The sequence below is a fragment of the Gopherus flavomarginatus genome, chromosome 1 (assembly GCF_025201925.1).
Source record: "Gopherus flavomarginatus isolate rGopFla2 chromosome 1, rGopFla2.mat.asm, whole genome shotgun sequence".
NCBI lineage: Eukaryota > Metazoa > Chordata > Testudines > Testudinidae > Gopherus > Gopherus flavomarginatus.
Window position 1 is genome coordinate 47,069,866 of NC_066617.1, and position 16,322 is coordinate 47,086,187.

The 16,322-nt window shown below is 44.0% G+C and overlaps 1 protein-coding gene across 3 annotated transcripts in view; it reads right to left on the bottom strand.

Annotated features, from left to right (window-relative positions):
- CPED1 (cadherin like and PC-esterase domain containing 1) overlaps positions 1 to 16,322 on the bottom strand; it is a 229,261-nt gene that overhangs the window by 155,190 nt on the left and 57,749 nt on the right. The window lies entirely within an intron of this gene.

Here is a 16,322-nt window from a genome sequence, read left to right on the forward strand (position 1 = left end):
TAAATATTATTAATAATCAAAATGTCATGATGTGATATCTGCCAGTAGGTGGTATATTTTCTTTTTTACTTTGCTCACAAAAAACCCTTGCACTGTGCCTTTATTTTGTCCTGTGTGGCTTTCATTAACTCCAACATATGTCACTTTTAGACATTTCAGACTCTTAAGTAATACTCAGGGAAAAGTCAAGCTGTTTGTATTATTTCCAGACCTCATTTTAGTGTAAAACCACACTGTGCTAAGTTTATTAAGGTATTTGTATAACTTCCCTGTTAATGCAGATTCATTCCATTTCAATATATCAATTTAAAAACAAAATCAAATTTCTAGTGGGGAGACATGAGCAGCCCTTCACTGAGCACCCAGCTCATCTCTGAAAAGTGCCTCTGTTAAAAGAAGCATTGAGAGGGTCCATGCTGAATGTCTCTCAATGATTCCTTATTAACACGCTTAGTTTATAGTCTTGCAAGTTCAAAGTAGGCTCCAAAAGTCAATTTGGGTTCTTCGCTTCACATGCATCATTCACCAGTAATAAAGGTTTTGCATATCAAAATCAGGCCCTCAGTTACCCCTGTGTGTACCATTCATCTTCAGGTTATACCTTTCATGTTAACTTTGCAACCCCGTTGTATGGGGTAACTGATTTGAACTTCATAAGCAATTACCAGTATGTTGCTGTTGCATAGGGAGGAACAGTCCCCCATTTGTGTGAGCGCTGCAGCACCAACAAGAGTAAAACCCAGTAAATTCTTATTGCAGTCACTTAATTCAGTCAAACTCACTTGACTTTGAATAGACACAGAGAGCAAATCTGATCAGTAAGAAGGGGCCATTTTTCCATATTCACTCTTCAAAGTAAGGGAGCATTTTAACAGAGTAATTTTCCAAGGGTCACACTTAGGATAAGTTTTGGCCTGTGTGACTGGGTGTACAAACCCCTCACTGGACAGCAAATGGTGAAAGAGCAGCTCTGGGCTCAATTGGCCCTGCCTCTCCAACCATGTCGAGCATCCTTCATGTGGAGGCGGGGCTTAAAAGGGAGTCAGTTGGCTCGGTTAGGGTGGAAAGGGTAGAGAGAAGGGCTGGCTCTGGTTGCTCCAGTGGAGGATGCACTACTGGTGCAAAGTATCCAAAAAGCATAGGTGATTTCAGAGTCTTTTTCCAATTTACCTTTACACTTGTGAAAATCAGGAGTAACTCACTGGAATTACAACAGCGTAAAACTGGTGAAAAAGAGGAATCAGGCCCTGTCCAATTATATTTTGAAATTGTTGCATACACATTATGTGATTCATTCAACTATTTAGAGGCTCTCTCCTATGGATTTGGTGTCAGTTAGATACAAATTAGAGATGGGCTTGACCTGCAGTGCTCAGATCCTGAGCTGGATTCTGCTTTGCATCCAAACTGCCTAGAGGTTCATAGCAAGGCTTTTGGTTCAGGCCTACCTTATAAACAAATATGGTATTGTTTTCTATAAAGGATTCATCCTTATTAAGAATCAGACATTTTATGTGCAGTGCATCCTAATCTAAATGTCATGGGGCTCAGTGAATAGATTTTGAAATTCAAGTTTTAAATACTTGAGGGAATTTAAATTTTCTATATAATAATTCACATCAAGGGACATGATATCGCTTAGCAAGACAGGGAGTTTGGGACAATTGAAGCTTGGATAATCAAAGTTATGCTGTATACAGAGCAGCAAATGCACATAAATAAATTACATTGCTTTTGGGTTTGATCACATAGAAGTATCAAAAAAGTGGAATTATAGAGAAAAGACTTTTTTCCTTTCTTCTCTGCCCCTTTTGTTCTGCTTATGATATTGGTCACCCATTGCTTTAGGTAATAAAATCATGCTAGTTTTTTCATTCCTCTCCAAACCTTCTCTCCAGTTACTTCACTGCAATGGACTGCCAATGTAGACTAATTTTTTTTTAAAAAAAATTCCTTCTTATCATTTGTTTTTCATTTTATTTTGCTTCTTGCATGAATATCCCACTATAAAAGGCTCACAATAGTGCTCACCTACTGCTATGCCATAAAGGAAAAGGAAACTGGTGACAAGTGAGCAGAGTTATCTTCTAAAATGGAATATCCCTGCTTCTGAACATCTATGATTATCAATGAATCATTGAACAGGGCATGGAACATGAGACTACAACAAATGTACAGTGCACATAATTTTGCCAAATATCACTTGTGAATGAATGCTTCCTGTGAGGGTTCTCAGAGTGCCCAGGGCTGTGAGTCACTTTGTTACTTCCATGACCTCCAGAGAGAAGGAGACTTGCTTCTGCTTAACAGGGTGTCAGCTCCCTGACACCACCAGAGACCCAAACAATCTCCTCTGGCCTGTGCCAGCCGTTACTTTGCCTGACAGGTTAACAGTAGATGCACCCCAATTCCTAAGCCCCACTGAAGTGTTCACCTGTAGTGTACAAACTTTATCCAATGAAAACTCACAGAAATACCAGATCTGCTGTCCATAAGGGAACAGTGCACACTCCAGCTGGTGTGATTCAGCTGGGGATCAGCACCTTGCTTAATATCACAGCACTGAGATATATTTATAGTGTAAACAACAATAATTTATTACCAAAGATTCAAGAGATATTGAACAAGGCTAACAGAAAAAAGGGCTACATAAAAAATAAAATCATAACATGCTTTCTAGAAACTAAACTAAACCTGACTAGAGCAGTCGTATCTCACCCAAAGCCTTTTGCGGCATATCCAAGCAAGGCTGGCTGTGATCCTATTTTTATGAATGTAAATGTGCTTGCTGTCCGTTTCCTTCCTATGTGCAACAAGGTGCTTTCCTTGTTCCCCAGTTATAGTCCAGTAAACCTTTGAAGTGCACCCCCAGCTGAGGCTATTTTCCCCCTGCTGTTCTTTTCCTGTTAAATCTCACAACCCTTCATCTGCAACTAACTCAGACTGGTAACTGAGAATAAGACAATACTCAATTTACATTTCAATAGGTACATGGTTAAAGGTAAGAGGACTGTTGGACTCTTACTAAAACTCAGTGGGGGCTTGGTTGGCTAGCTCCCAGTATCAAAAGAAAGGGGAGGGGTCGATGGAAAATCAGGACCCTGAGACTGACAGTCTCCAGGAGCAATGGGGAGAGGCCAATGCTCCAGGTCAGCCTGATTGACAGGGTGAACAGGCTAATAAGGGAGTCAGGAGGTCGCGGGGTCCTGTCCTCTGGGTGAGCTGGAATTGCCTGGAACAGAAAGGGGCTGAGCTAAGGAGAGAGAAGGGGCCCAAGCTGAGCTGGGGAACAAAGCCATGCCAGCCAGAGAACCAGAGAAGCAGCCCAGGAAACATGTCAGTGCTGGGTGCAGAGCCGCACAAACACCACTGAAAGCAGATCTGTGCTGAGAGGAGAGCTGTAGCAACTAGAGCCTAAGGGGACAGAAAAAGCAGCCCAGGGGGCTGGAGGCAGAGCAGCATCAGTGCTGAGGTAGAGTGGAGCTGGAGCTGGAGGAGTCTGGAGCCAGGTTTGATAAGCAGCTGGGAAGAGCCAGGGGAGACCCTGGGCAGCAGGCCCAGCGCAGGGAGATGCCCCCAAAAGCACTGCAGGCCAGACTTGGAGGGGGATCGTAATCCCGACGGGCAGGCTGACGCTGGGAAGAAGGGCCCTGACAGCTAGAGCCTGAAGGTGTTTGGCCACCACCAGAGCAAGTGGCCAATCTGCAGTATCCCTACAGCACAGCCAGGGCCTGAGAAAGAGGCCTGGGACGTGTGAGGAACAGACTGTGAACTGCCCTTATATTCCAGAGACTGTGGTTGTGGTGTCCTCTTGCCAGAGAGCACGGTTATGTGTTTTCCTTTAACCTTTCCCATTTTTCCTTATTTTTTAAAAATTGGTTGCTGTTTAATATTTTCTTTGAACTGTATGTAATGATCAGTGGGTCAGGGAAATGTCCAGTGCAGAGAGAGCACCCTGGAGTGGGGACGCCCTAGCCCCTGCCCCAGGGCTGGCGCTACCATTTAGGCAGCCTAGGCAATCGCCTAGGGTGCCAGAATAATTGGTGGGCGCCGTTTTGCTGGAGGGGACGGCAGGCGGCTCCGGTGGAGCTGCCACAGTCGTGCCTGCGGACGGTTGACTGCTCGCACAGCTCTGGTGGACCGCCCGCAGGCATGACTCTGCGGCAGCTCCACTGGAGCCGCAGAGCACCGGACCCTCCGCAGGCACCACTGCGGCAGCTCCACCGGAGCTGCGGGACCAGCGCATGGGGCGGTGAAATTGCCGTGCGCCTAGGGCGCTCAAACCCCTAGCACCAGTCCTGCCCCACCCTTAGTGACCATAACAAGGTTGGCGGTTGAGCCTGCCAGGAATCCTGGGCCCAGCCTTGTTGGGGTTATGAGGACTTTGCCACACAGGAGAGTGGAAGGGGAGCCTCGAAGTCAGGCAGGTCTCTCGGTAAAGGAAGTGGGAGTGAGGACTCAGGTTTATACACAGTAGTGTATAACCCAGGAAGATCTCAACAATAGCGTGACCATTCCCTCACTTACATAATTGGCGTCACAAACAGGATTCTATCCACAGGGTCCACCCCACTGGTTTACTGATTGAGTTCTGGTAGCACTGTCCGGGCCTGTTCGAGAACTCTATCATGGAATTGAAGAACTACAGGCCCAGTTTGCTGAACTTCAGCACAGATTATCAGACCAAGCTGAGGCATTACAAGAAGCTAGAACCGAACAGAGAGAACCCTTATCGCTGGATAAGGCAGTAATAGACCAACAGGCAGCAGAAGCTAAGAAACCTCCTAATATTTATGTTCCAAGAGAGCAGAAGGTCGCAGAGTTTAGCAGTTTCCCGACTAGACCAGAAGACATTACGGTAGAGGAGTGGGTCAAGTCTGTGAAGGCAGCTATGCATGTGCTAACTGTACCTGAAGAAGATCATGTGGACTTCACAGAGGAACACCTCAAGGGCTAGGCCAAGGCCACAGTAAAGTTCATGGCAATGGCAGACAAGAAAGATATGGAAAAGGTTTTTGAACTCCTCCTAAAAGTGTATGTAGAGAAGGTACCTACTGGAACCCGACTAAAGGAGTTCTTTGAGAGAAAGCAGGAGCGCAGTGAAACTGTCCAGGCATATGTGTTAGACCTCCAGGAGAGAATGAGCAAAGTGGAGCAGCAAGACCCTCAATGAGTTCCAGACCCAGATATGGTTCTGAAAGAACGGTTGGTGCTGGGACTCCTGGATGATTCCCTCTGCCATGAAATGAAAAGGAGGTTTAAGGAAGAGCCCAGTAAGAAGTTCCATGGCAGGCTGCCATTATGTGGTCAAAAGAAGAGGAAGTTCCTGTGACAAAGACCCCCCATACACGAAATGGGGGACTAGTGAATGCAACTGCTGGGGAAAAGACACTACCCCAACACAGTCAGCACTGGAAAGTTTAAGTGAGGCTGTCCAAAAACTGGCAGTCCAACAGGGGGAGATGTTGAAAGTGATGACCAAGTTGATGAAAGAAAAAAATCCCCATTAATATGCCAAAGTATCCAAGGGCACCAGGATCCCAAAGATCCCTACTGAAGGATGAACTGGGAAGGTACATTTGTTACACTTGTGAAAGGCCAGGGCATACTAGCCAAGAATGTCCACTGAGAAAGAGAGCAGAGTCCCAGGCAATCAAAACCAATGTGGCACCAAGAGTGAGTGGTCCATCTGGAGTAGAAGGCCAAGCAGTGGCAGAAGAATTCATAGGCCTGTCCTTGGTGGAAAATTGCTCTGCATACAATGTTAATAGGAATGTGGGCAGTGTCAGCATATCTAGTGACTTCTGCAAGTGAGTATTTGGAGACTGTCTAACTGCTGAAGTATGTACAGCAGGGGTGAAGACCAGATGTTTGATAGATACTGGCTCAGAAGTCACCACCATTACTGAGTCGCATTTTCAAAAATATTTGAAGGACAAGCTGACCATGCACAGCACATGCTTTTACATCTAACAGCAGTTCATGAACTGGCAATCCCAGTGGTGGGATGCCTTGAAGCAGACATAGAGTACATGGGCCAGACACTGCCAGGAAAATGCATCTTCATCCTGAAAGACAAAGCCTCTGAAGGGAGCCATATGGGAGAAGGAGTCCCATGGGATTCTAGGAATGAACATCATTAGTGAACTGAAGGAGCTACTGCTGCCAGGGGAAGGAACCAGGAAGATGAACCGTCATGGGCTCTCTAAGAAGAATGCTCATTTCCTGGGCCCCATGAGGCAGATTGGAAATGTTAAAGTGGGCAGAAAACAGAAGACTGTTATTCCGCCTTGAAGAGGAAAGATCCTTGACGAACGCTGCTCGGTACCAGGAAATATCAATGGATATCAAGTGCTTGCAGAGCTTATATCTGGGATAAGCCTAACTAATGGGCCCCAGCCAGCCAATGTACTGATAATGCCACCAAAAGAAGAGTACCAGTGAGTCTTCTAAATTCAAGTGCAAAGGCTGGGTAGTTGCACCCTCGAAACAGAACTTCAACAGTCCACCGGCCTGAGGAAGTGGTTCCTCAGGTGACGACAACATTTGAAGAGAATGGAAATGAGCTGTGGTTGACAAAGAGGAAGAAGGGAGGACGAATTACAACTTAAGGCTAGATCCTGTTTCCACAAAGTCAATGGCAAAATTCCAATTGACTTCTATGGGCCTAAGTCTGCAGATCTGGAAAATATTATTTTCATGTCAAAGGTCTATTTTAAATAAACCATTAAAAGCATTAACTATTTCTAATGCAATTATTCAGTAACATGTGATGACTGTTGGAGTGTTAAGTTGGGTTTGCAACAGATATATTCAGTACTCACACTGAAGAGGGGAACTTGAAAATCATTATAATAATAAAAAAGTCAACATTTCAATGGGAACAAGGAAAGGACCAGGGGGAAGGGATGTTCCCCTTATTAATGTTCCCCAAGTGAAACCACGTAATGCTTTTTCTCTTCTAAAATGTGGTTTTAATTGTGTTGCTAGGGCAACACCTAATCTAACCAAGGCACAGTATTATCTCACAGTGCTGTTTTAAAAGAACAAGATGATGGCCTTTGTGCCTAAACTTCTCCCCATAAATATCAGATGGCTAGTTGTTTTGAGATGAAAGTCAATGTAACCTCTTATATTTTATTATTATTACCTTATGAATCATTTATTGGAGCAACCTCCTCTAACAAAAACACTTCAGGACTGTTTGAAAAATCAGAACTGCCCTGAAATCCTTAGGACTGCTGGGCATATACATTCACTACAAGGCCTCTTTGGCATAAAGTGATCCTAGTGTAAATGAGAATCAGGATTTTGGTGTCGCTCAGAGCAGAGGAAATTTAATAAACACCGTGCCCTCATTTATCAGTCCCTGGGTGCAAAAACAAACAAAAACCAACTTGGCATTGTTTATAGATTAAGTTATTCAAGGCAGGGACTGTCTCATTAATTTTTTACAGTGCCTAGCACAATTCAGTCTCTAGATGTTACCATAATACAATGAATAATAACTAATAGTTAATAGGAGGAAGCAGTCTCTATTAGCTGATTCCAGAAGCACCTTTGATATAATCAATTCTAATGGTAACTGTCCACCTTTTCTTCCACTGGAAGACAAAAATCATGTTTGTTAGAGCTGTATATTTGTTAATCAATATTGTTATCAATTAAAATTAGCAAAGTGAGTCAGTGTCAGAGCTATAGTAGGAGCTCAGGAGTTCCTGGCTCCCAGTCTCATGTTTAGATCATTAGATCATTTTTCTTTCCTTGTAGAGCCAGATCTTGGTGTCAGTCATTTTTGGCATAGAACTCTGAATCCTGCAGACCTAGATACAAGTGCATAAACTAAAATAATGCAAGTTCCCCTGTACAATGGCTGTATAGTGCTTCTGTGGCTGATCAATCTCTCCCTCATCCCAAGGGAGACATCATAGACCAATGTGACCATGCTGGGAAATGACATAAAGGTAGACAGTGAATGTGTGCAATCTCTCTCTGAACTCCCAACGGGGGCAGATTTCTCTGGATGACAGCTCTGCAACTGTGTGGTTGACAATCCAATAGATGGGCAAAGGGGAGGAGCAGACAGCTCTTCGCTGCCACTTCCCCTCAAAAACTGCACACCCCCTGCATAGTAAATATTTTGGGAGGTATTATATCGGGTAAGGGACACATTCCAAGTCTTTCTCTCTCTCTCTGAAGTCACACAATTGCCCTACACTCACAGCAGAGACAGACCCAGGACACACACAGAACTGCTTGAGGAGATAGGACCTACGATGGCTGTAAGAGCCTCAGTGCCAACTGGCAAAGGATTCACTGTCATGTAACAGCAATTCCTATCAGGCCTGACAAACTCACTACTCCTAGCACATTGCTGTCATAGCGTTTATCTATAAAGAATGTCGTGTGAGGTATCCAATGAAAGCTTATACCATACTGGTCACCACAAGCACTGTGAGACATACGTACAGGTATCATGCCAGATGTTGCAAGTCGATACTAAAAATATATTTCAACTATGTAACCAGGCAGAATTGATTAAAAAAAAAGTTTTCCCTAAAGGAATGTTTATTTACCTATCTGCTTGTATCTCTGATGTAAATTAAGCAGGACAAGCCAAATAAATAGGAGTTCATTTGCATCTGAGGTAAACAGGAAGAACAAGATAACAGGAGGATGAGAAAGCAGTAAGCACATCTGAGCACAAAGCAGCGGGGAAGAAGGATCTTATCTGGAGACAGACTTCAAAAGGATACATTTCAAAGGTTTGCTGGACTGTCAGAAGAAGGGAAAGATCCCCTTTGTTATCCATCTCTCAGGGAGCAAAAAGGACAACACTCTGAATACATGAAAGTTGGATTGTGGCCCTGGTAATGCTGAGTGATTGCTTTATGTGAGAAACTTATCTTAAACAAATGTTTTAGCCTGTTAAAAGTTATGATTAGTCTCCTAGAAGTGTGCTATGCATTTGTTTTATTGGTAACCCTCACTGTTTCCATTATTCTTACTCAGTACTCCCTTGAATCTGTGAATCTCTGTTCTTTGGTAATAAACTTATTCTCCTTTTATTATGAAGTCATCTCCATGCTGTGATCTAAAGTAGAGGGTGCCCTCTCAGCTGAATCAAGTAAGCTGGTGAGTACATTGTCTCTCTGGAGGCAGAGGACTTGGTAATTACTGTGAGTGTTCAGTGACAGGGTCTGGACACAGCAAGGGGAAGCTTCTGGGAAGTTTGGAAACTGGAATACATCAAGTGTTAACCTACAAAGCAAAATAAGGGCTGGCAGAGTCCTGAGAAGTTTGTCTGGTGTGGCCAATAGACTGGGGGACAGGGAGCTGTCAGCCTGTTTAGCACCAGCAAGTCTTTCTCTTACTGAAGCAGTGGGGTAAGGTGGTGATCTGCAGTTCTGGATGACCTGAGAAAGTGTCATGCCTACTCAAGCAGATCCACACCTCTGGATCAGTCAGATTAGCTCCTCCAATTTCCACATAAACTGGCATTGGGATTTGGCCCATCAAATGTGGAATCCACTAACATATCCACAGATTCAAATGTGTCAATTAATACCCGTACCATTGACAAATGGCTATAAACAAGCCATCAACAAGTTTGAAATTTGGCGAAGGTTTCTATCCATCAGAGGAGTGATGTTCTGGAACAGCCTTCCAAGAGAAGCAGTGGGGGCAAAAAACCTAACTGGCTTCAAGACTGAGCTTGATAAGTGTATGGAGGGGATGGTACGAGGAGAGTGCGTACAATGGCATGTAGCCCACTGGCGACTGCCAGCAGCAAAAATTCCCCAACTGCTAAAGACCGAACACTAGATGGGGAGGACTCTGAGTTACCACAGATAATGCTTTCCTGGGTGTCTGGCTGGGCAGGTCTTGCCCACAGGCTCAGGGTCTAACTGGTCACCATATTTGGGGTCAGGAAGGAATTTTCTTCCAAGTCAGTTTGGCAGAGACTCTGAGGGGGAGCCGGGGGGGGTCGCTTTCCTCTGCAGTATTGGGCACAGGTCACTTGCAGCTTTAAACTAGTGTAAATGGTGACATCTCTGTAATTTGAAGTCTTTAAACCATAATTTGAGGACTTCAGTAACTTGGCCTGCAGTTAGGGGTCTATTTCAGGAGTGGGTGAGGTTCTGTGACCTGCAATGTGCGGGAGGTCAGACTAGATGATCACTATGGTCCCTTCTGACCCTAAAGTCTATGAATCTATGAGACTTCCTGCTGGTGATCTTTCAGATATATTTACCTGACTAGGCTTTCTCCTCTCTTTCGCTTGTCCTAATAGTTCAGAGTTCATAGGTCCAAGGGGAGACTCAATCATAAACAATTTAAAGAACTCCTGAGTCAACAAGTACGAACAACAGCAAAGCTGATAACAATCTGCTCCAATAAGTAGCACTGCTTTTAGATTCATTAAGACTCCCCAAGCACACCTGGGGCACTGTTTACATGGCTCTTGGCATGGCCAGTACATGGTGTGAAAAGTGGATCACAGAGCTGCAGATGCATGTGTAGTAATTCTGCGTATTATAGGTAACAGCGAATTAAGTTTGCAATGATCGCCCTCAGGTAATATGTAAGTGTAATTAACTGGCTGTGAGAGACCCACATATTGAACTGATAACTGGCAAGACAACAAATTAAAAAATACAAACTGCAAGAGATACATGGGACACTGTGCAGACTACGTAATTCGGTTCTTTTCCTTAGCCATCTCTTTTTATCCTCAGTTTTTGAGACAAAGCTTTTGTTTTGTTTTTTTATTTGTTTTTACTGTGTTCAAGGCATAATAACCTACAAGTAACAGATTTGAAACACAGGGCAAAGAATGATTAAGGTTTCTATTACTGCAAGATAAAGTCTGTCTTGTTTCTAAGCTGTCCATCAACTGTCAGGTTTGCTAGATACATTTCAAGACCCATTGAGTCACCACAGGAGCAAAACACAAAGCGAGAGAGGGAGCATGAAACTGAACTGAAAATGCCACACTTTCTTCTGGCCACAACATCTTGTAAATTGTTTTTTCCCCACTCAGGAGACTGTAAACTCAGTACATCGAACGTGGCACAGTTTCTGTCTGATTGTTTTCTTGGGGCAAGAGGGAGGCCCCATGGAACATGAAGGGGCTTCAGCCTCAGAAGATTCTGGTTGTTGGGCGACTCATTGGAGACCAAGGCCATCTGCAAAGAGACCTTGTGCATTGCTTCCTGGCCTCTCTTCACCAACCTTCATGGTAGCCTGAGTCTAGCAGGATCTATATGCACAGCACAGAGAAAGAGAACAAGCTAATAATCCTGAATGAGCTGTCTGCATCTATACAGTAATACCTGGAGAGGACTAATGATAGATCTTCTCTTCCTGACTTTCAGCCAGTTTCTCTCTCAGTGGTTCTGGATGTATTGGGAGAACTTCATGCCATAACTTGTGTTTTGGATCCCTTGATTGGTGAGGTCCAGTTCTTTGCTGGTGGAGACTGCCAGTGCCTCCTTTAAGGACGGCAGGGAGCCAACAGCTTTAAAGGAAGCATGTTTGGCCTTTATTCAAACAGCCATCTCTTGACACTACCAAGCAGTACCTAAGCTTCTAGTTCTAGTTAAGCCTATGGAAAAGGTTGTGTGAGACAACTCTCAAGAGTATTTTTATGCCACCAACTTCCCTGACCCAGGTTCCAACCACAAGTAGCACTGGCTGATGACCTTGTGGTGATGGATAAAGATCAGGTGCCCATAATGATTAGATCCTTCAGCTATCTTTGATACCATGCATTACAAGGTGTTGATGCAATTACAATGCCCATCAGAAGTGGATGTGATTCCTCTTCCATGGTTTTATTCCTGTCACGCAAAGTCCCAGAGGTTAGTGTCAGACAATTGCTTTCCTGCCTGAAGGAAATGTGGGATATTACAAGATTATCTGCTGTCATCCCTCTTAATCTGGGAATATGTGAGGTTGTTAGGACAGCAGGTGAGGATACATCGACTGGAATGCTTTCAGTATGAGGATACTCAGCTTTATACCTGTATTCCATTCAGCCTAGAGAGTAGGATTGCCAACTTTCTAATTCCAGAAAACTGAACACCCTTGCCCTGCCCGCTGCCCCACCCCTTCCCCTAGGCCCCATCACTGCCCAAGGCCCCATCCAGGCTCACTCCATCTTCCCTCCCTCCATCACTTGCTCACCCCCATCCAAGGCCCAGACAGGCATATTTATTGTTTTGACAGATATATGATGCAAAGTTCAGGTTTTATTTGTTACAGGATGCTAGAGTTGGCAGCAAAAGAGTCAAAATAGTCAATTTTTTTAAAAATGAAATTTCACAAAAGTCTTCATGATTCTTTCCCTCCCCTCTTCCCATTTTTCGTAACCAGCTCTGTGGTTTTTTTTCATTGAAGTTATTGTAATTTTATATGTGAAATTAGGACCACACATTATCACAGCTGCAACGGGTCCATTAAAGGCCCACTCTTGAAGCCCGAATACAAATCCATAGAGCACAACCACAGAAATTCACCTGTCCAGATACCTATACAAACAAATCTGTAGAAACTGACTCCCACACCTACATGTAGATAAACACATGTACTAATGTGTACATATCTAACATGCACTAACACATATACTTCCACATTATTTAATATTACAATTGTTGTTTAGTGCCTAGAGACCCCAACTAAGATCAGGGCTACAGGCTGGTAGATGCTGAACATACACAGAAAAAGAGAGAGTCTACAACAAAGTGTTTATAATGTAGCTAGACAAAGGTGGGAAGAAATGTATGATCCATTGGCTTTTCTGCAATTACTAGTCAACAACATTCACTTTAAGAAATAATACATTTCTTTTAGAATTCCTTCCTCTTTTAAAGACTTGTTATGAAATGAATACACACACATTTTATGTCATCAATTCTTTTATGCGCAAGCCAGAAAAAGGAATAAAAGTCAGAGTTAGGCTGCAAATTTTATTCACACAGGTATACACACAAGCAGCAATACATGCACCTTCCTGCACAAAAACATACAGTCTCTTATACACATACAATGCATGCATGCACACACTTGCCTACACAGAGACACTTTTTCATATACTTTTCCAGGGGCTGCCTAAATCACCCAGCCTGGAAGGGAGGAGGGTGAGCTGGGGGGGGAAGATGGGGCTGTGGGGTTGGAGGAGAGATGATGGGGAGGGAAACAGGCCAAGGATGAGAGCAGGATAGGGGTGAGAGAGGCTGTGGGAAATGGGGTAATGTGGGGTGGATGGGGATGCAGGGGGAGGCAGAAGGCTACAGGTGCATGAGTATGTGGGATGCACAGGGGTGTACAGGGACATAATGGGAGTGCAGCAGTGTATGAGGCAAATTTGATGCAGGAGCGTGGGAGGTGAGGGAAATGGGAGTGGCGGCTCTGGGATGTGGAGAAAATGGGTGGGAGAGCACTGTAAGGGGTACAGGGATGGGATGGGAGAGGGAGGGGGATGGGAGTGCAGCCCCATTCCCAGCACTCAGAGATGGGGATACACTTACCTCCAACTCCTGGGTGCTGGCGATGGGGCGACACACCATGGTTCGTCGCAAGGCACGTGCCGCAGCTCCAGCCCAGCCACACAAGGAGCGCAAGGAGGGCTGGACAGCAGATGCATGTGCCACAAGACCCCTCAATGGCTGCCTGCTGAGTGCTCGTGAGTGGCGCTCATTCCTCCCATACACTGACCCAGCCAATGGGAGCTGTGCCTACGGGCAGGAGGTGGGGCACCAAGCAGAACCCGCTGGCAGCCCTAAGGCCAGGAGCTGAACATGCCGGCCTCTTCTGGACCCAGTAGCTGTGTGGGCCGCTGCACAGTGCTAGCAGGGAGCCTGCCAGCCCCACTGCAGCACTGCAAACCGGACATTCAATGGCCCGGTCATCAGTGCTGACCGAAGCCATCAGGATTTCTTTTCAACCGGGTGTTCCGGTACAAAACCGGATCCCTGGTCACCCTACTAGAGAGTGCAATCAACTATTTTAGTCAGCATTTTAGTGAAGTGAGTGCCAATTGTCTGAAATTTAGCCTGGGGAATACTAAAATGATGATGTGGTGGGTTTGGGAAAGCAACCTAGATTAGCAGTTTATTCCCTGGTTTGCTACTAGGGCAGCACAGCTGTATTTAGGTGAAAAAGATTAAAAAGTAGTGGTGATTACAAAAACATGAGGCATTGAATTACTAGAAATAAAATGGATTGAGGGCAGGTTGTGCTCATCAAGCAAAAATGGCCCATTCCACTCAAATGGCTTCCTCAATGCAGTTCACCTATCTGATGAAGAGGTCAACTATTCTGAAACAAAGATCCATGATTTTATATGATCCAACCGTGCACCCTAAGATGGTGAAAGAAAATCATAAAATCTACCATTAAGGATGAAATATATCATATGTCTTGAAATATCCAACGAGAATGGGTGCCTCTAAAAACTAAGGAGACATGAGTATGCAAAACAATGTAAAAAATCATGTGGTAAATCTTGGCCCCAGTGAAGTCAATGGAAAAACTTCAGTTGTCTTCAGTGGGGTCAGTATTTAACCCCTGATGTTTACTGTTTTTTGTCTCTACTTTAACATGCTTTTAGCTTTTATGTGCTATGCACATTTCTGTGGCTTAGGCCAAGAGAAAAAAAGATGCTTATTTTAAATACTTCAGCCTACATTTTCAAAACTGACTAGTAATTTGGACTCCAGTGTGATCTTCAAAAAGTGCAGAGCTCCCACTCTCTGCAAATCTTCCCCCCTTAAGGTATCTCAAGTTGAGCTCCCAAAAACTGAGCCACTTCAAATGACTTTTGTAGGTAATCATTATCTAAAATGTGACTGAAGAAAAACCCAGTTTGCAGCCAACCAGATCTAGACAGAAAAGAATTTAACTCATGGGCTAAAACCTACTGAACTGCATTCTAAATAATATTTGTGAACTTTCAGAGTGAGAAAGCCAGCCATGACTATCTACTACCTCATTATTTCATAACTACTACTAAAAATTATCAGAAAATTATTTCACCTTAGAGACTAATAACCTGCCACATTTATTGTTTTTAAATTCTGTGTTGAGTGACACAGGCAGAAAAATGAGTCTTTACATTCAAACTACTCCTTTTTCCTGTAACACACTTATCACTACAATGCATAAGAGAGATTGATTGGCTTGATATTTTCCAAAACAATTTCCTCTTAGGTTAGGGTTATGTGAGCTATGCTGCATACCAAAACCAATGTTTACAGACCAGTTATTAAACTCTGGAAAAAATGACTTATAATGAAAAAGCTGGCACAACGTTAAAAGCCATATGCATAAGGATATCCTAATAACCCAGTAGATGACAGTATGGTACATGAGCAAAGACCAAGTAGTTAAACTCATTTCTCTTTTAAACTTTTTTTTCTTTCAAAACACATCACATTTATTTATTATTACTACAGATTTGCCTCAATGCCCCAACTGAGATCAGTGCTAGGCACTGTACAGATACACAATAAGAGATAATACCCATCCAGAGAGTTTATAATCTAAATAAGATTAAAATAGATACATAAATAGATCAAGTTTAGCATTCCTGAGTTTCAAAAGAGCGTCATAACACACAGCCCACAGCCACAACATTGCGATGCCTACTTGTATGGAGACATTTTTAAAGGCACTTTGGCAAACAAAAGCAAATCTATTTTTGAAAATGTACACCCCCCTCACTAACATCTTAGATTATTAAAATGGAAAGAATGTTTAATCTATAATTTAAAGCTCCCAAGGGTGGATTTGAGGCAGAACTTTGGATCCAGGCCCAGTAATTAGAGGGGACCTAACACACACAGTCAGAGCAGCTGGTAGTGAGTCAGAGCAGAGCAGCAATAAGCAGCATGCCTCTCAGACAATTGCTAGCCAACCACCTGCTGCTACAAAACCACAACTGTGGCCCTAGGGATAACAGGAGAAGATGAGGAATGCCACCTTGCCCCTCAACCTCAGCCACTCACGTCAGGTGGCAACATGCCTCAAGTCAAAGGGAAAGGAGGGGAAAGCAACAGCTAGCACGCCACAATTAATTTTTGCTAGCCACCTGCCTGCTACAGCAATGGGATTGAAGGAGAAGCTAGCATTATAGGATAGTGGAAGGCTTCATGATTTCAGTGTGCCCCACTCCACCCCTTGGTCACGTCACTATGTCACATTTTGGCCACTGACTCACCAAAGGGCCAGGGCAAGGCCCACAGGCTGTGGCAGCTAGGTGGTGTTTAGAGAACATGCCACATGAGTGAATGAGTACCCTGAGCATGCTGCCAGCTGCC